Source organism: Thalassophryne amazonica, chromosome 6, assembly GCF_902500255.1.
Source record: "Thalassophryne amazonica chromosome 6, fThaAma1.1, whole genome shotgun sequence".
NCBI classification, from domain to species: Eukaryota; Metazoa; Chordata; class Actinopteri; order Batrachoidiformes; family Batrachoididae; genus Thalassophryne; species Thalassophryne amazonica.
Genome location: NC_047108.1, coordinates 125,332,249 through 125,352,787, shown reverse-complemented (window position 1 = coordinate 125,352,787; position 20,539 = coordinate 125,332,249).

Genomic DNA, 20,539 nt, shown 5'->3' with positions numbered 1-20,539 from the left:
GGTGGCCACCTTCCCGGCGTGTCGGATCTGGTACTGCTGGCAGAAAGCAAAAGACAGTCAAAGGGTGGGAGTGTGAACACCCAGTAACAATGGTGGGAATGCCACCTCCACCTCTCACTCAACACGTTGCAGCGGTCTCAGATGAAAAGGAGCGCCTTCTTGCACAGCCTCCGCAAAAACGACCGGTTCTCCTGCAAACACTCACAATAACAGATTTATAAATCACAAAAGGCTGAGAGTATTACCTCCAGATGAAGATGATATCTCGGCAGTTTGGTGGAGGTGTCTTCCTGCTTTTATACCAGATGTGATGATTAGTGACAGCTGTCACGGATGATGGGTGACAGCTGTCACCACGGCTTGTTCCTGAGGCGGCAGCGCCCTCTCGTGCCTGAAGCCCGCACTTCAGGCAGGGCACCTTCTGGTGGTGGGCCAGCAGTACCTCCTCTTCAGCGGCCCACACAACAGGACCCCCCCCCTCAACGGGCGCCTCCTGGCGCCCGACCAGGCTTGTCCGGGTGGCGACGATAGAAATCCGCCAGGAGGGCCGGGTCCAGGATGAAGCTCCTCTTCACCCAGGAGCGTTCTTCGGGTCCATACCCCTCCCAGTCCACCAAATACTGGAAACCCCGGCCCATTCGACGGACGTCCAAGAGCCGGCGAACTGTCCAAGCCGGCTCCCCGTCGATAATACGGGCAGGAGGCGGCGCTGGACCGGGTGCACAGAGGGGCGAGGTGTGATGCAGTTTTATCCTGGAGACATGAAAGACCGGATGGATCTGCAGTGAGGCCGGGAGTTGGAGCCTCACTGCGGTAGGACTGAGGACCTTGAGAATGGGGAAGGGTCCAATGAATCGGTCTTTCAACTTGGGGGACTCAACCTGGAGTGGAATGTCCTTGGTGGAAAGCCACACCTCCTGCCTGGGCTGGTATGTGGGGGCCGGGGACCGTCGATGGTCTGCATGGGCTTTAGCCCCCGCCCGGGCCCTCAACAAGGCCGAACGGGCGGTGCGCCACACCCGACGGCATCTCCGCAGGTGGGCCTGGACTGAGGGCACACCGACCTCTCCCTCCACCAAAGGAAACAAAGGGGGTTGGTACCCCAGACACACCTCGAACGGGGAGAGGCCGGTGGCAGAGGACACCTGGCTGTTATGAGCGTACTCGATCCAGGCCAGATGTTCACTCCAAGCCGTCGGGTGTGCGGAGGTCGTGCACCTGAGGGCCTGCTCCAACTCCTGGTTGGCCCGTTCGACCTGTCCGTTAGTCTGCGGGTGATACCAAGACGAGAGCCTTACAGTGGCCCCCAGTTCCCGGCAGAATCTTCTCCACACCTGCGAGGAGAACTGGGGACCGCGATCCGAAACGATGTCTGTTGGTATCCCATGCAGCCGGACAACATGGTGGACGAGAAGATCCGCCGTCTCCTGGGCCGACGGGAGCTTCGGGAGGGCCACGAAGTGGGCCGCCTTGGAGAAACGGTCCACTATCGTGAGTATGGTGGTATGTCCCCGGGACGGCGGGAGGCCCGTGACAAAATCCAGACCGATGTGGGACCAGGGGCGGTGAGGCACAGGAAGTGGCTGTAGAAGTCCCTGTGCCTTCTGGTGGTCAGCCTTGCCCCTGGCGCAGGTGGTGCAGGCCTGGATGTAAGCCCGGACATCAGTCTCCAGGGACGCCCACCAGAAGCGCTGCCGGACTACTGCCACGGTCCTACGCACCCCTGGGTGGCAGGAGAGCTTGGACCCGTGACAGAAGTCCAGAACGGCAGCTCTGGCTTCTGGTGGGACGTATAGTCTGTTCTTCGGCCCTGTTCCGGGATCCGGGCTCCGTGCCAGGGCCTCCCGGACGGTCTTCTCCACGTCCCAGGTCAGAGCAGCCACAATAGTGGACTCCGGGACAATGGGTTCCGGTGGATCCGACAGCTCGGTTTTGACTTCCTGTTCATGCACCCGGGACAGGGCATCCGATCTTTGGTTTTTGGTCCCGGGGCGGTAGGTGATCCGGAAGTCAAAACGGCCGAAAAACAGTGACCAGCAGGCTTGCCTGGGGTTCAGTCGCTTGGCGGTCCTGATATACTCCAGGTTCCGGTGGTCAGTGAAAACCGTGAAAGGCACTGACGCTCCCTCCAGCAGGTGTCTCCACTCCTCAAGAGCCTCTTTCACCGCAAGGAGCTCTCGATTGCCCACGTCATAGTTCCGCTCTGCTGGGGTCAACTTGCGGGAAAAATAGGCACACGGGTGAAGAACCTTATCGGTTTCTCCGCTCTGGGATAGCACGGCTCCTATCCCTGAGTCAGAGGCGTCCACTTCAACCACAAACTGGCGACCAGGATCGGGCTGCACCAAGACCGGTGCAGTCGAGAACCGGCGTTTCAACTCCCTAAACGCGGCTTCGCACCGATCCGACTAGGTGAAGGGAACTTTTGGTGAGGTCAGGGCCGTCAGGGGGGTAACTACCTGACTATACCCCTTAATGAACCTCCTGTAGAAATTTGCGAAGCCGAGGAACTGTTGCAGCTTCCTACGGCTTGTAGGTTGGGGCCAGTCTCTCACCGCTGCGACCTTGGCCGGATCCGGGGCGACGGAGTTGGAGGAGAGGATAAACCCCAGGAGGGACAAAGAAGTGCAGTGAAACTCACACTTCTCGCCCTTCACAAACAACCGGTTCTCCAACAACCACTGCAGGACCTGACGTACGTGCCGTACATGGGTCTCAGGGTCCAGAGAAAAGATGAGTATATCATCCAGATATACGAAGACGAATCGGTGCAGGAAGTCCCGCAAGACGTCATTAACCAAAGCTTGGAACGTCACGGGGGCGTTAGTGAGGTCGAACGGCATGACCAGGTACTCAAAATGACCTAACGGGGTGTTAAATGCCGCCTTCCATTCGTCTCCCTTCCGGATCCGAACTAGGTGGTATGCGTTCCTAAGATCCAACTTTGTGAAGATTTTGGCTCCATGCAGGGGGGTGAACACTGAATCCAACAAAGGCAACAGGTATCGGTTGCGAACCGTGATCTCGTTCAGCCCCCGATAATAAATGCATGGATGAAGAACGCCATCTTTTTTTCCCACAAAAAAGAAACCTGCTCCCATCGGAGAGGTGGAGTTACGGATCAGCCCGGCAGCTAAGGAGTCCCGGATGTAGGTCTCCATTGATTCGTGCTCAGGTCGGGAGAGGTTGTACAGCCTGCTGGACGGGAACTCCACGCCTGGCAACAAATCGATGGCACAATCATATGGACGGTGCGGGGGAAGAGTGAGTGCCCGATCCTTGCTAAAAACGTCAGCAAGATCGTGGTACTCAACCGGCACCGCCGACAGATTGGGGGGAACTTGGACCTGCTCCTTAGCCTGGGAACCGGGAGGAACTGAGGATCCCGAACACATCTGATGGCAGGTTTCGCTCCACTGTACCACCACCCCGGACGGCCAATCAATCCGAGGATTGTGTTTCATCATCCAGGGGAACCCCAGAATCACACGGGAGGTAGAAGGAGTCACAAAAAACTCAATCTCCTCCCTATGATTCCCTGACACTACCAGAGTTACTGGTGGTGTCTTGTGTGTGATTAAAGGGAGTAGGGTGCCATCTAGTGCTCGCACCTGCAATGGTGTAGGTAGCGCCACCAGAGGGAGCCCTACCTCCCTGGCCCATCTGCTGTCTAACAGATTCCCTTCTGACCCTGTGTCTACCAGTGCTGGGGCCTGAAGGGTTAAATCCCCACTAAGGATTGTAACTGGGAGTCGTGCGGCAATATGTGTGTGTCCCACGTGAATTTTTTGGCCCACCCTAAGCCAGTCTCTAGGGGCGGGCGTTGGTGTTTAACCGTTCGGGGCAATCGCTCAATTGATGCTCCATTGAGCCACAAACAAAACACGCCCCGCGTGGAAACCTCCTCTGTCTATTAGGTGGTCTAAATGTGGCCCTGCTCGTGTCCATAGCTTCGTCAGCAGGGGGAGCTGTCGCCCCACGGGACGTAGAGGCCAGGGAGCGTGGGAAGGGCGGACCTTTCTCGGACCCGGAAGGAAGAGGGATGGCGCGCACCCGGCCACGTCCTTCGTCTCGTTCCCGACAGCGTTCCTCCAACCGATTGTCTAACCGTATAACGAGATCAATAATCCCATCTAATTCCCGCGGTTCATCCTTGGCCACTAGGTGCTCCTTTAGGACTGACGACAGTCCGTTTACAAAGGCGGCGCGGAGCGCAGCGTTATTCCAGCCGGACCTCGCAGCCGCGATGCGGAAGTCGACTGCATAAGCGGCTGCGCTCCGGCGTCCCTGTCTCATCGACAGCAGCACGGTTGAAGCGGTCTCTCCCCTGTTATGGTGATCAAACACAGTTCTGAACTCCCTCACAAACCCAGTGTATGTGTGAAGGAGCCGTGAATTGTGCTCCCAAAGCGCCGTAGCCCAAGTGCGTGCCTCTCCCCGAAGCAGAGTGATCACATAAGCTATTTTGCTTGCGTCTGACGCATACATGACGGGACGTTGTGCGAAGACGAGCGAACACTGCATAAGAAAGTCCGCGCACGTCTCCACACAACCTCCGTACGGCTCAGGAGGGCTTATGTATGCTTCAGGGGATGGTGGGAGGGGTTGTTGAACCACCACTGGAACATTAATATCTAGTACAGGATCGACAGGAGGAGGAGCTGCAGCAGCGCCCTGAGCGCTCGCCGCCACTTGCGCGGAGAGAGCCTCCACCCTGCGGTTCAGGAGGATGTTTTGCTCGGCTATTTGATCCATTCGAGCCGTAAAGGCGGTGAGAATATGCTGCAGCTCACCAATCACGCCTCCTGCAGATGCCTGCGCTCCCTGCTCTCCCATTGGTTGTTCAACAGCCTGGTGACGCCCCTCGGAGTCCATGACGCTGGCCGAGATATCCTGTTGGAAAAGTGTAGTGACACGGACCCACAACAGGGGGCGTAAATGAACGGACAATGGAAGGAGTCAAATTATAACACTTTACTGTTGTGAATGTCACAACCAAACACAGCAGATTCAGAATGTGCAACAGTCAATTAATAAAGGTGTCGTGTGGGCAGGCTCGACGATAGGAGACGCCCGTCTGGAAACGAACCGGAACCACACGATTTCCACCGCCACCTGAACCCGAGGAATACTGGAGCCGCCAAGTCCCGGAGTCCCCAGGTGGCCACCTTCCCGGCGTGTCGGATCTGGTACTGCTGGCAGAAAGCAAAAGACAGTCAAAGGGTGGGTGTGTGAACACCCAGTAACAATGGCGGGAATGCCACCTCCACCTCTCACTCAACACATTGCAGCGGTCTCAGATGAAAAGGAGCGCCGTCTTGCACAGCCTCCACAAAAACGACCGGTTCTCCTGCAAACACTCACAATAACAGATTTATAAATCACAAAAGGCTGAGAGTATTACCTCCAGATGAAGATGATATCTCGGCAGTTTGGTGGAGGTGTCTTCCTGCTTTTATACCAGATGTGATGATTAGTGACAGCTGTCACGGATGATGGGTGACAGCTGTCACCACGGCTTGTTCCTGAGGCGGCAGCACCCTCTCGTGCCTGAAGCCCGCACTTCAGGCAGGGCGCCTTCTGGTGGTGGGCCAGCAGTACCTCCTCTTCAGCGGCCCACACAACACTGTATTCTTTGATGTTTTTGAGTTTATCGTTTCATTTCAACATTTCAGACCATTTTATTCAGTGCAGGAGCGATTTAGAACGTAAAGGCCATCACGGCTAAACAGTTACATAATGTAATTGTACGGTTTCAAGCTAGCAGTAAACAGCGAACCGCTTCTTGTTGCCATTGAATGGGCAAAAATGTCATTAAATGTGTCTGGTAGCACGGAGAGAGTCTCTAAGGAGGTACAATGTTGACTGTTTACCCCAGTAATTACAGAGGAGGATTTTTAAATGAACAGTTTCGTAGTTAGCTGCTTAGCTTAGCCTCCTGCTCTGACTGGTTCTTTTAAAGTTTTTGTTTGTTTGTTTTTTTGTTTGTTTTGTTTTTTCCCCTGTCTGCATATATAGTAATGGTAAATGCCACACTGGCAGAACCATTTATGAATATTAATACACATAAATGCAATTTATTCTTGCAGGACAGAAGGTATGTAGTGCGTGAGTGAATGTGGTGTACGTGTGTGACCCCCATCCGCCCTTCCTGATCAGCCTACAACATCCTACTCAAAGCCACCTCACAAGTTCTATCAGGAGGGACCGACCACCAAAACAACACGAAGACAGACAAAAACGAAAGACAAGTGGTGAAAGCAATAACTGTGAAGTGAGACACCGAGGAGACGGGGCCCCAACATAAAACATGCGGGAACAAACCACATGAACAAGCAATGACAGTGACAGTCTGGTTAGTGAGCATTCATTCCCTAATCTAGGACACCAGAGTCTTGATCCCCTTGACAGCACCCAAAACCGAATTGTGGTGTCGGCCACAAACACGTGACCAGCCACACACAGAGACCCAGATCACAGCTATATATCCAATCACTACTGTGGCTGGTGTGTTGGGCCAAGATAAAAGTACAGAACCCTACCATAAGACATGGACCACTCCGGGGTGTCGGAAGCCATACGGCCGACTGCAAGCGACGACGGAAAAGGGCCCAGGATGCAGGGCCCCAGGAGGAACCATGCGAAGAAGGGAAGCGGAAGGGCACAGGGGCCAGGAAGGGCAGCCACCAGAGCCACCGGGGCAGCACGATGGACAAACAAGGGAGCGGCCCGACGGTGCCGGAATGCAGGGCTCTGTGTTGAAGAGCCCTACAGGTGCCCACAACTACAGAGGGAAGGGCTAAAGAGGGGTAGGGGAAAAACTACAGAGGATCTTCAGACAGCACAAAATCCCAGTTTACTTTAAACCTGTTAACACCTTGAGACAGAAATTAATTCACCCTAAGGACAGGATCCCTAGTTACAAACAGAGCAATCTAGTGTATTCTATCAGATGTCAGGAAAACTGTAATGAACACTATATAGGTGAGACTAAGCAGCCATTACGCAAAAGGCTATACCAGCACCGCAGAGAGGGCGCCAGTGGACCTCAGTCTGCTGTTCATCTCCACTTTAAAGACACTAACCACACGTTTGAGGACAAGGAAGTTAAAATCTTAGCCAGAGAGAAGAAATGGTTTGAGAGAGAGGTGAAGGATTCATTGTATGTGAAACAGTTGAAAGCCAACCTTAACTGGGGAGGGGGTCTGAGACCCGCTTTGTCCCCTGTTTACAATGGGGTACTCAGGTCAAAGCAGTTTCAGTCTTTTGTTCATGGTAATGTGTCATTCCCGTCATCAGGAGAGCTGTCAGGAGAGATGTCAGTCCCATTGTTAGGAGGGACAGCTACCCTGTCATTAGGAGGGTGCTAACTAGAGCACAATAGGTGCTAATTAAAGCAATTGTTTAGTCACTAGCCTATAGCAGTCTGCCTCTCGGTAGGAGGGGTCTGGTTAGGTTTAAAACTCCAGCTTTTGAATGAATATATGTGAATTTCTGTTGTGAAAGTGTAGGAACACGGACCCACAACAGGGGGCGTAAATGAACGGGCAATGGATAAGCCAAACAGTAACAATTTAATGTTGTAAATTGTGCACAACGGAATACAGACAATAACAAGTTTGGAACTACAGTCAATTACACGTTGGGTGACGTGTGGGCAGGCTCGAGGATAGGAGACGCCCGTCCAGAACCGAACCAGATCCCACACAGCCCTCACCGCCAACGGATCTGAAGAACACCGGAGCCGCCAAGTGCTGAGTCCCCAGGTGGCCACCGTCTCCAGCTGTCAGACCTGGCACTGCTGGCAGAGAATAAAAACAGCACAGGTGAGTGTGAGTAAGCACACTCAGTAATCCCACAGTCTGTGTTCTTTTGGGAGGGAGCACCTCCACCTCCAATCACACACTCGTGCAGCTCCTGTCTAACCACTTATCTGGTTGGGGTGTGAAGCGAAGCCGTTACTAATCACACCAAACGCCAATCCCACGGATAAGGAAACACTTACAGGAAAAACGGCTGCAAAGAAGTTCAGACTATAAGTTAGTGTTCAGACACAGCAGAGAATATTACCTCCAAGGTAGCTGATTTCTCGGCGGGGAGGTGGAGTTGCAGTCCGGCCTTTATGGTGGTGGTGATGTGGATGAGTGACAGCTGGTGCTGATGACGAGTGACAGCTGTCACTCCCGGTTGCTATGACGCCCTCTGTGCTTGAAGCCCGCACTTCAAGCAGGGCGCCATCTGGTGGTGGTGGGCCAGCAGTATCAATCAATCAATCAATCAACTTTTTTCTTATATAGCGCCAAATCACAACAAACAGTTGCCCCAAGGCGCTCAAGTACCTCCTCTTCAGCGGCCCACACAACAATTTCTCCTCTGTGAGATCAATAAAGTTTATCTTATCTTATCTTATCTTTTGTGGCTTCTGTTTGTCCTTCTCTACAAGGGTCAAGACAGAAGTCAGAATACCAGAGCAAGAATTTTAGCTGAGGAAGCTTCTGTGATTTGAAGCAAAACATCCTCGCGTCAAGCACCCCAGTCCAGTCAAACCTGGACAACTGAGAGCCTTCACAGAAATAACTAAACAGCAGCATGTTTGAAGCAGATATGTTGACTCTATTAATCATCAGGACGTGGTCTATTGTTGGACTTATTGCTCGTGAAGAGATTTAGATAAGCACGAACGAGACTTCGAGCTGCATCATTACTAGTTTTTCCAGACTTAGTTGCTCTTACTATGCATAGTTTCTTGCATTTTTTGTAAAGCCCTGTTCTCACACACTTCACCACCTTTACTATAAAGTCATCGTGTTGTCTTGGTGAGTCTTGGAATCTCTAGATTAGTCATGATGGCATTTCGATTTTAGTCTCAAAATTGTATTTCAACTTAGACTTAATTCTCAAATTTGAATTTCAAATTCATTCTCAAAATTTGAATTCAACATTATTCTTGACATTTTGACTTTTTTCTCGAGCGTGTATTTCAGATTTATTCTCAAAATTGTATTTGAACTTCATTCTTGACATTTAGACATTATTCTTGAATTTTTGGTTTTAATTCTGACATTTCCACTTTAAGCTCAATATGCAGAATGACTAAAAAGAAAATCCACCAAAGAGTAGCATGCTCCACATCGATCTTCTTCTTTGTCTTTCGGCTGTTCCCATTAGGGGTCGCCAAAGCAGATCAACCATTTCCATCTCACCCTGTCCTCTGTATCTTCCTCTGTCACACCAACCACCTGCATGTCCTCCCTCAGCACATCCATCAACCTCCTCTTTGTCCTCCCTCTTCTCCTCCTGCCTGGTGGCTCCATCCTCAGCATCCTTCTCCCTATATACCCAGGGTCCCTCCTCTGCACATGTCCAAACCATCTCAATCTCGCCTCTCTGACTTTGTCTCCAAACCGTCCCATCTGAGCTGTCCCTCTGATATGTTCATTCCTAATCTTGTCCATTCTTGTCACTCCCAAAGAGAATCTCAATATCTTCAGCTCTGCCACCTCCAGCTCTGCCTCCTGTCTTTTTGTTAGTGCCACCGTCTCTAAGCCGTCCAACATAGCTGGTCTCACTACTATCTTGTAAACTTCTCCCTTCACTCTTGCTGATATTCTTTGGTCACAAATCCCTCCTGCCACCTTTCTCCACCCACTCAACCCTGCCTGCACTCTTTTCTTCACCTCTCTACCACACTCTCCATTACTTTGAACAGTTGACCCCAAATATTTAAACTCATCTACTTTCACCACTTCTACTTGTAACTGCACTATTCCACTGGGCTCCCTCCCATTCACACACATGTACTCAGTCTTGCTTCTATTGACTTTCATTCCCCTTCTCTCCAAAGCATATCTTCACCTCTCCAGACTAGACCCAACTTGCTCTCTACTCTCACTACAGATCACAATGTCATCGGCAAACATCATAGTCCATGGGGACTCCTGTCTGATCTCATCCGTCAACCTGTCCATGACCACTGCAAACAAGAAAGGAATCAGAGCTGATCCTTGGTGTAATCCCACCTCCACCTTGAATGAGTCTGTCATTCCGACTGCGCATCTCACCGCTGTCACACTATTCTTGTACATATCCTGCACCACCCTAACATACTTCTCTGCCACTCCAGACTTCCTCATTCAATACCACAGCTCTTCTCTTGGCACCCTATCATAAGCTTTTTCTAAGTCCAGAAACACACAATGTTACTCTTTCTGGCCTTCTCTGTACTTCTCCAACAGTATTCTCAGAGCAAACATTGCATCTGTAGTGCTCTTTCTCGGCATGAAACCATATTGCTGCTCACAGATCTTCACCTGTTTTCTAAGCCTAGCTTCTACTACTCTTTCCCATAACTTCATGCTGTGGCTGATCAACTTTATGCCTCTGTAGTTACTGCAGCTCTGCACATCACCTTTGTTCTTGAAAATAGGAACCAGCACACTTCGTCTCCACTCCTCAGGCATCCTCTCACTTTCCAAAATTTTATTAAACAATCTGGTTAGAAACTCTACTGCCATCTCTCCTAGACATTTCCATGCCTCCACTGGAATGTCATCTGGACCAACTGCCTTTCCACTCTTCATCCTCTTCATAGCAGCCCTCAGTTCTTCCTACTTCCTGATTTACTCTCACCAGATCATGCAGCCTTTTCTCTCGCTCATTTTCTTTATTCATCAGCTCTTCAAAATATTCCCTCCACCTTCTCAGCACACACTCCTCACTTGTCAGCACATTACCATGTGCATCTTTTACCACCCTAACCTGCTGCACATCCTTTCCAGCTCTGTCCCTTTGTCTGGCCAATCAGTACAAGTCCTTTTCTCCTTCCTTACTATTCAACATCTTGTACAGCTCACAATATGCCTTTTCCTTCGCTTTTGCCACTTCTCTTTTTTGCCTTACACTGCATCTACTTGTACTCCTGTCTACTTTCTTCATCTCTCTGACTATCCCAAAACTTTTTCGCCAACCTCTTTCTCCTTATGCTTTCCTGGACCTCTTCATTCCACCACCAAGTCTCCTTGTCTTCCTTCCACTGTCCAGATGTCATACCAGTACTGTCCTAGCTGTCTCCCTCACCACATCTGCAGTACTTTTCCAGTTGTCCAAAATTGCTTCCCCTCCAACCAGTGTTTCTCTCACCTGCTCGCTAAATTTCACACAACAGTCTTCCTCCTTCACCTTCCACCATCTGATCCTTTGTTGAGCTCTCACTCTCTTCTTCTTCTTTACCTCTAAAGTCATCCTACAAGCAACCATCCTATGCTGTCTAACTACGCTCTCTCCTGCCACCACCCTACAGTCTCTGATTTCTTTTAGCTTGCATCTCCTATAAAGAATGTAGTCCACCTGTGTGCACCTTCCTCCACTCTTATATGTTACCTTGTGCTCCTCACTTTTCTTAAAGTAGGTATTCACCACAGCCATTTACATCCTTTTTGCAAAATCAACTACCATCTGTCCTTCCCATTCCTATCCTTGATACCATATCTACCCATTACTTCCTCATCACCTCTGTTCCCTTCACCAACATGCCCATTGAAGTCTGCTCCTATCACCACTCTTTCATGCTTGGGTTCACTCTCCACCACCTCATCTAACTCACTCCAGAAATCTTCTTTCTCCTTCATCTCACAACCTACCTGTGTGGTATATACACTGATGATATTCATCATCACCCCTTCAATTTCCAACTTCACACTCATCACCCTGGCAGACACTCGCTTAACCTCCAACACACTTTTAACATACTCTTCCTTTAAAATGACCCCAACACCATTTCTCTTCCTGTCCTCACCATGGTACAACAACTTGTACCCACCGCCGATGCTCCTGCTCTTACTTCCCTTCCACTTGGTCTCTTGCACACACAATATGTCTACCTTTCTCCTCTCCATCATATCAGCCAGCACTCTCCTTTTACCACTCATACTACCAACATTCAAAGTCCCCACTCTCATTTCCACCCTTCTAGTTTTCTTCTTCTCCCACTGTTTGTGGAAAAATTCTCCTCCTCTTCTTCGTCGTCTTCGCCCAGCAGTAGCCCAATTCCCACCGGCACCCTGTTGGGCAACAGCACCAGTGGCAGATGTTGTTAACCCAGGCCGCGACCGATCCGGTATGGAAATTCGATTCTTAGTCTGCATAGTTGGGTTGGCTTGTTTTACACCGGATGCCCTTCCTGACGCAACCCTCCTCATTTATCCGGGCTTGAGAGCGGCACTCAGGATGTACTGGCTGCACACCCCATGTAACCCTTAACTGGAATAAACAGGTTTAGAAAATGGATGGATGGATGGATGGATGGATGGATGGATGGATGGATGGATGGATGGATGGATGGATGGATGGATGGATGGATGGATGGATGGATGGATGGATGGATGGATGGATGGATGGATGGATGGCAATCAGTTGCGAGGTCTCAGATTCATGTGATTCCAATATGGTCAAAAGCCAAAGACCCATAGTGTGAAACACAAAGCTCAGCCACAACATTGACGTCTGAAGGCGCTATCAGATATAGCTAAATCTTTCATTTCAAACTGAAATAGGCACAGAAGAAACACCAAATGTTTCCAGAGGAAACACACGCTGGACAGCTCTCAGACTGTAAAGTGGCATTGTGAATGACAGTAGACATCGCTATTTTTAAAGCAAATCCTGGAAAATGAACCATATTCTGTTTGTTAGTAGACTGATGTGGAATGTGATTACATGTAGAAAACCCTTATTGGATTTCTTCTGTGCACGTACTGCCGTGCAAAGAAATGAAAATATTAATTGCCTTATAAATAGCAGAGAAGAATTCACTGGTTTAAATCCTAAAGAAGAAATCCTTCCATCAAATCGGACGCTGGGGAGCAAAAATCTCAAACATATGTTCATAAATTTTGTCCAACAAACCAAAAATATCTCAGAGTGGAAGCAGCACGTAATGCAACGTGAGCTCAGACTGCTGTAATGATATTCTGAGGTGACATTCTGGAACAGTGATGAAGGCTTTAAATCACATTTACAGATGTTAAACACCACTGATACAGTAGTACAGGTTTAGACAAGATCAGATAGTATTGTCCACATTAGGAATAAACAAAATGTGGCAGTTACAAAATGCATAGCTCGCATAGTTGTAGTAATTTTTGAAATAACTGATATTCTCAACAAAAATCAGTGCCGATATTTGGAATCAAAGTTTAAGAGCTGTAGGTTTAAAGTATTCGGACTGCATAGTTTGCCTTTGCTTTAATATTTGGCTATTCTTGTTCATGGGCAAAATAACCCTTTCACTTATTTGATTTGTGCCTTTTGTAGAAAGGGAGGTGGTCACAAACTGTATTTCCGACATGCTTTACCTACATAATACCCAATTCAGATGATTAGCCCTTTGGTCTCTTTCATTTGTGAGGAACATTTTTGTTTTACAACAATCCCAGTGATAGCTGAATGGGGTATGCAGTTTCCCTTCTTTTCCTCATTTTCCTCAGTGATGTTTCTTCGGGTCCTAGGTCTTTCAGATGGTCAGTCACCTGGGAAAACCTTACAGAGTCATAGTGTCACTGGGCACAAGTGTTTGTTGATGCCTATATCTTTGCAGGAAAACAAAAGTCCAGGGGCCTCATGTACAAAGGTTGCATATGCACAAAAACGCGGTGTACATCCGTCTCCACGCTAACGTTCAGATGTATCAAAAGTGAAGTGACCGTGGAAATGTGAGGTGTGTCACGCAAAAATCCTAGCTGGCGTACACACGTTTCTACAGCTCTGCTGACACGTAGAGGTGATGCTGGGAACCGTAGTGTGAAAACATGAAGTCATCAGAGTGATGTGCACATCAGAGACACACTCATGAACAAGGAACACACCCATGTGTTTGTAATTATATAGGTGGACATAAAAGCATACACACATTGATGAGGAAAATAGCACTAACAATGGCTGCATTAGCGTTGTTAGAGGACCTTGCAAATGGTGCAATGCGACGTGATTGTTGATTTGTGCAATTGTTCCAAATGAAAACACCAATGCGGGCACATTTGGGCATGTGCACATTCAAATGTTTTTGTTATTATTATTATTATTATTATTAATGTGCTTGCTTGATGGTGAAACTAGAGCTGCAGTGATTCTTAACAAGCCCCCCGATTGTCTCCCCATGTTCAGTATTTCTCAAAAAACGCGTGTGTAAAGTTGTGATTGTCTCACCATTGTCAGCTGCGGCACACCTCACTTTTTTAACTTCAGTGTGTGTGCTCTGACCTCACAGCATTTTCAGCCTCACACACATATGCTCCCACTAACTTTTTTCTGTTTCATGTTTATTCTGTTTTACAGGGTACCAAATATGTGTCTCCATATCATTTCCACTCATCTGTTCATGTTGACTGATCTGACAGAGGAGGATTCCCAGCTCTAAGGGCTTATTTACATGTATTTGCATATTTAAATAGGGGCATGGAAAGGGAGGAGCTTGGTACAGCTGCATGTGCGCTCAATTCCATGTTCAGTGGGATGTACAAACGGAACATGCTTGGGTCCATGCGTATGCACACTTTGATACAGCTGGATATTTTTGTGCAAACGCCAGTTTGTACATGAGGCCCCTGGTCTTTAGGGTCCAGATGCTTCCTGTCTTGTATGGTTTTGAGACTTGTATGGAAACCAGTGGACTCAAGTGACAACTGGATGTCTTTGGTTCAGGGTCTCTTGACAATCCTTGGGTGTCATAATTGTATCAAATAAATACATATAGTTGTGCTCAGATATCTACATACTCTCATCATGGTCATGAATGTTATTTTATTTTAATGTTTGGTCTTTTAATGATGTCCTTGAACTGTTCTTTTTCCAGGGTGAAATTACGTTCGTCGTGGTCCCAGAAAAATTTTCAACATGCTTAAAATCTTTGATGTTCATGCTAAAATGCTGACAAGAGTTGAGCTCCGCTACCACAACTTCACCCCCACTTGTACCCCGTTACTACTCCGTTCACCTCCGCCGGCCTCTCCTGGCTAACGTCGGAGGCTTGACTGGATGCACCTCCTTAGGATCCCTTGGACATGAAAAAATATGTAGAAATATGAAGAAATGTAAAGGAATATGTAGAAGGTGTCTCGATGATGCACCAAGTGACACAGTCACAGTCTATTTTATATAGGCTGTGTCACGTGAAGTCTCAAACGCTGAGTTGATGATCGGCTCCGCCAAGCTACATTACCGGCCCGCATAGTGAGCTACCAGTACGCCTGCCCTCCGATGGCAAAAGTTTAAGTATGTCGGCCAGTGAATTTGCCCTTAGATGAAATATCAGACATGCATAACGTAGGACAGGCAGTCAAGTAAAGATGTGAAAGTCCAAATGAGTGAGGTGTAAATTACAACAATGATGCTGTGAAGTTTCAGTGCAAAATTTGAGAAATGTTCACCCTTGGTGGAGGTAGATGCTCTATAACCCACCGTCTTCTTCAATAGTAAGCGTGTGTTACCATCGAGAGTTCTGTGCTCAGTTCTGTCCACTTCTGCTGAATGTCGTGAGACACGTAGTGGCACAGCTCCTGAGTCTCACAGCAGAAAGTACAAAAACAGCACACATGCTACATCTATTGTTACCACACGTAAACCGTTAAGCCATTATTACAGGAACTGTGTTTGACCGAAAACACTTTGCCCCTCCTCATCTGCTCTTGTACCCCCAACATAAGCAGGCTTAACAAATCCAGACAATATTTAAGTTTGCCAGTTTGTGGTTTTGGGTGGTGCCAAAGCTGTGACGGATTCCAATGAGACTGAGAATAAACAGGCTGTGGTTGTGCTCAAATCTTCTTCCAGGACAATATTTGACACAGAGCAAGCAGAGCAGCTCCAAGTGCGCTTGGTAATTGGTGTCTGAGGTTTTGGCTCTGTGTGTCTCTAAAAGCAGCCTGACTTTCCAGGCAGCGACACGATGGGGCTGCCAGTGCCGCAGGTCCCCTTTCTGTTCAGAGGGCAGATTAGCTGTGACTGTTCTGGTCTGAAATAGCAGAACGCAGCGGCCATCTGTGCACGCTTAAGTCAGAAAGCATGTGTGAGTTATAGCCTTCATGATGTTTACGGACTGAGTTATACTGACTCATTATTCCAGTCAGGATTTTGGAGAGGTAACGTCCTGTCTGGCATTGATGCATCACCGCCACATCCTGAAGAGGACACAGACTGGGCAGTCCTAAGCTATACAAAAACTGTCTCTGCATGTGTCTCCTTCAGCTCAAAGGGTTTGTCATCTTGGATGGATGTTGAGGTAACACTCAGGTCAGGTCTGGGAGCTTGAGGTGGTGCTGTGATTTGCCACTTTCTCCACACCAGAGAACCACCTTGGATTCTGTATAGCAACCACCCAGGCTGGTCCATTCTCACGTCTCGAAAGTAATGCCCTGTTTACACCGGACTGAGACCCACATAAGACCTACATGACCATGACATGTCAGCTCTCACAAGTCTTGGCTGATCTCCAGTTTGATCTATTATTTGTGTTTACACCAAGCGTGCACTGCGAATGAATTGTGCGAGTAACATATATATTAATATCCACAATCAGTGATGCAACCCCATGCAGAATCAACTGAGAGTCTATTAAGACCAATAGGATCAGGTTGGGACCTTTGAGAGTTAATGAGACTGACTATGAGACCCATGAGTCTTTTAACCGGTCGCACAACTGCTGCAAGAGTTTTAAGCAGTTCAATACACTCGCGCACCTGTTGGAGACCAATGGAGAGTGATCAAGAGTGATGGTGACCAGGAGGGATCTTTGTTCTGCCTCTACTGGTGGTTGGCTCTCACTGCGGTATTGTATCACTTCCTGTTCCGGAGCACAGCGGTGTTTTTCTGTATCTGTTAGCTGTTTAATCTGCGCAGTTAGATTGATCTAGTTATCTAGATTACGATTTGTTTCCCAGTGTAATCTTTACGTGCCTTAACTAAAGCACTCCTTCTGCTGAATCACCTCTAAATTATTTACACATTATTCACTTTGCGTGTTTTTAGGAATCCGCTAGCTTAGCGTAGCTACTAGCTCTTAGCCGATTTAGCATGGCGGCTTCTCCTGTCTCTCCCGCACTTTTCTGCTCTGGGTGTGAAATGTTTAGTTATTCCTCAGCCTCCTTAGCAGTAACGGTACTTGTAATAAGTGTAGCATATTCGTAGCTTTGGAGGCCAGGCTGGGCGAATTGGAGACTCGGCTCCGCACCGTGGAAAATTCTACAGCTAGCCAGGCCCCTGTAGTCGGTGCAGACCAAGGTAGCTTAGCCGCCGTTAGTTACCCCCTGGCAGATCCCGAGCAGCCGGGAAAGCAGGCCGACTGGGTGACTGTGAGGAGGAAGCGTAGCCCTAAACAGAAGCCCCGTGTACACCGCCAACCCGTTCACATCTCTAACCGTTTTTCCCCACTCGACGACACACCCGCTGAGGATCAAACTCTGGTTATTGGCGACTCTGTTTTGCGAAATGTGAAGTTAGCAACACCAGCAACCATAGTCAATTGTCTTCCGGGGCCAGAGCAGGCGACATTGAAGGAAACTTGAAACTGCTGGCTAAGGCTAAGCGTAAATTTGGTAAGATTGTAATTCACGTCGGCAGTAATGACACCCGGTTACGCCAATCGGAGGTCACTAAAATTAACATTAAATCGGTGTGTAACTTTGCAAAAACAATGTCGGACTCTGTAGTTTTCTCTGGGCCCCTCCCCAATCAGACCGGGAGTGACATGTTTAGCCGCATGTTCTCCCTGAATTGCTGGCTGTCTGAGTGGTGTCCAAAAAATGAGGTGGGCTTCATAGATAATTGGCAAAGCTTCTGGGGAAAACCTGGTCTTGTTAGGAGAGACGGCATCCATCCCACTTTGGATGGAGCAGCTCTCATTTCTAGAAATCTGGCCAATTTTCTTAAATCCTCCAAACCGTGACTATCCAGGGTTGGGACCAGGAAGCAGAGTTGTAGTCTTACACACCTCTCTGCAGCTTCTCTCCCCCTGCCATCCCCTCATTACCCCATCCCCGTAGAGACGGTGCCTGCTCCCAGACTACCAATAACCAGCAAAAATCTATTTAAGCATAAAAATTCAAAAAGAAAAAATAATATAGCACCTTCAACTGCACCACAGACTAAAACAGTTAAATGTGGTCTATTAAACATTAGGTCTCTCTCTTCTAAGTCCCTGTTGGTAAATGATATAATAATTGATCAACATATTGATTTATTCTGCCTTACAGAAACCTGGTTACAGCAGGATGAATATGTTAGTTTAAATGAGTCAACACCCCCGAGTCACACTAACTGTCAGAATGCTCGTAGCACGGGCCGGGGCGGAGGATTAGCAGCAATCTTCCATTCCAGCTTATTAATTAATCAAAAACCCAGACAGAGCTTTAATTCATTTGAAAGCTTGACTCTTAGCCTTGTCCATCCAAATTGGAAGTCCCAAAAGCCAGTTTTATTTGTTATTATCTATCGTCCACCTGGTCGTTACTGTGAGTTTCTCTGTGAATTTTCAGACCTTTTGTCTGACTTAGTGCTTAGCTCAGATAAGATAATTATAGTGGGCGATTTTAACATCCACACAGATGCTGAGAATGACAGCCTCAACACTGCATTTAATCTATTATTAGACTCTATTGGTTTTGCTCAAAAAGTAAATGAGTCCACCCACCACTTTAATCATATCTTAGATCTTGTTCTGACTTATGGTATGGAAATAGAAGACTTAACAGTATTCCCTGAAAACTCCCTTCTGTCTGATCATTTCTTAATAACATTTACATTTACTCTGATGGACTACCCAGCAGTGGGGAATAAGTTTCATTACACTAGAAGTCTTTCAGAAAGCGCTGTAACTAGGTTTAAGGATATGATTCCTTCTTTATGTTCTCTAATGCCATATACCAACACAGTGCAGAGTAGCTACCTAAACTCTGTAAGTGAGATAGAGTATCTCGTCAATAGTTTTACATCCTCATTGAAGACAACTTTGGATGCTGTAGCTCCTCTAAAAAAGAGAGCTTTAAATCAGAAGTGCCTGACTCCGTGGTATAACTCACAAACTCGTAGCTTAAAGCAGATAACCCGTAAGTTGGAGAGGAAATGGCGTCTCACTAATTTAGAAGATCTTCACTTAGCCTGGAAAAAGAGTCTGTTGCTCTATAAAAAAAGCCCTCCGTAAAGCTAGGACATCTTTCTACTCATCACTAATTGAAGAAAATAAGAACAACCCCAGGTTTCTTTTCAGCACTGTAGCCAGGCTGACAAAGAGTCAGAGCTCTATTGAGCTGAGTATTCCATTAACTTTAACTAGTAATGACTTCATGACTTTCTTTGCTAACAAAATTTTAACTATTAGAGAAAAAATTACTCATAACCATCCCAAAGACGTATCGTTATCTTTGGCTGCTTTCAGTGATGCCTGTATTTGGTTAGACTCTTTCTCTCCGATTGTTCTGTCTGAGTTATTTTCATTAGTTACTTCATCCAAACCATCAACATGTTTATTAGACCCCATTCCTACCAGGCTGCTCAAGGAAGCCCTACCATTATTTAATGCTTCGATCTTAAATATGATCAATCTATCTTTGTTAGTTGGCTATGTACCACAGGCTTTTAAGGTGGCAGTAATTAAACCATTACTTAAAAAGCCATCACTTGACCCAGCTATCTTAGCTAATTATAGGCCAATCTCCAACCTTCCTTTTCTCTCAAAAATTCTTGAAAGGGTAGTTGTAAAACAGCTAACTGATCATCTGCAGAGGAATGGTCTATTTGAAGAGTTTCAGTCAGGTTTTAGAATTCATCATAGTACAGAAACAGCATTAGTGAAGGTTACAAATGATCTTCTTATGGCCTCGGACAGTGGACTCATCTCTGTGCTTGTTCTGTTAGACCTCAGTGCTGCTTTTGATACTGTTGACCATAAAATTTTATTACAGAGATTAGAGCATGCCATAGGTATTAAAGGCACTGCGCTGCGGTGGTTTGAATCATATTTGTCTAATAGATTGCAATTTGTTCATGTAAATGGGGAATCTTCTTCACAGACTAAAGTTAATTATGGAGTTCCACAAGGTTCTGTGCTAGGACCAATTTTATTCACTTTATACATGCTTCCCTTAGGCAGTATTATTAGACGGTATTGCTTAAATTTTCATTGTTACGCAGATGATACCCAGCTTTATCTATCCATGAAGCCAGAGGACACACACCAATTAGCTAAACTGCAGGATTGTCTTACAGACATAAAGACATGGATGACCTCTAATTTCCTGCTTTTAAACTCAGATAAAACTGAAGTTATTGTACTTGGCCCCACAAATCTTAGAAACATGGTGTCTAACCAGATCCTTACTGTGGATGGCATTACCCTGACCTCTAGTAATACTGTGAGAAATCTTGGAGTCATTTTTGATCAGGATATGTCATTCAAAGCGCATATTAAACAAATATGTAGGACTGCTTTTTTGCATTTACGCAATATCTCTAAAATCAGAAAGGTCTTGTCTCAGAGTGATGCTGAAAAACT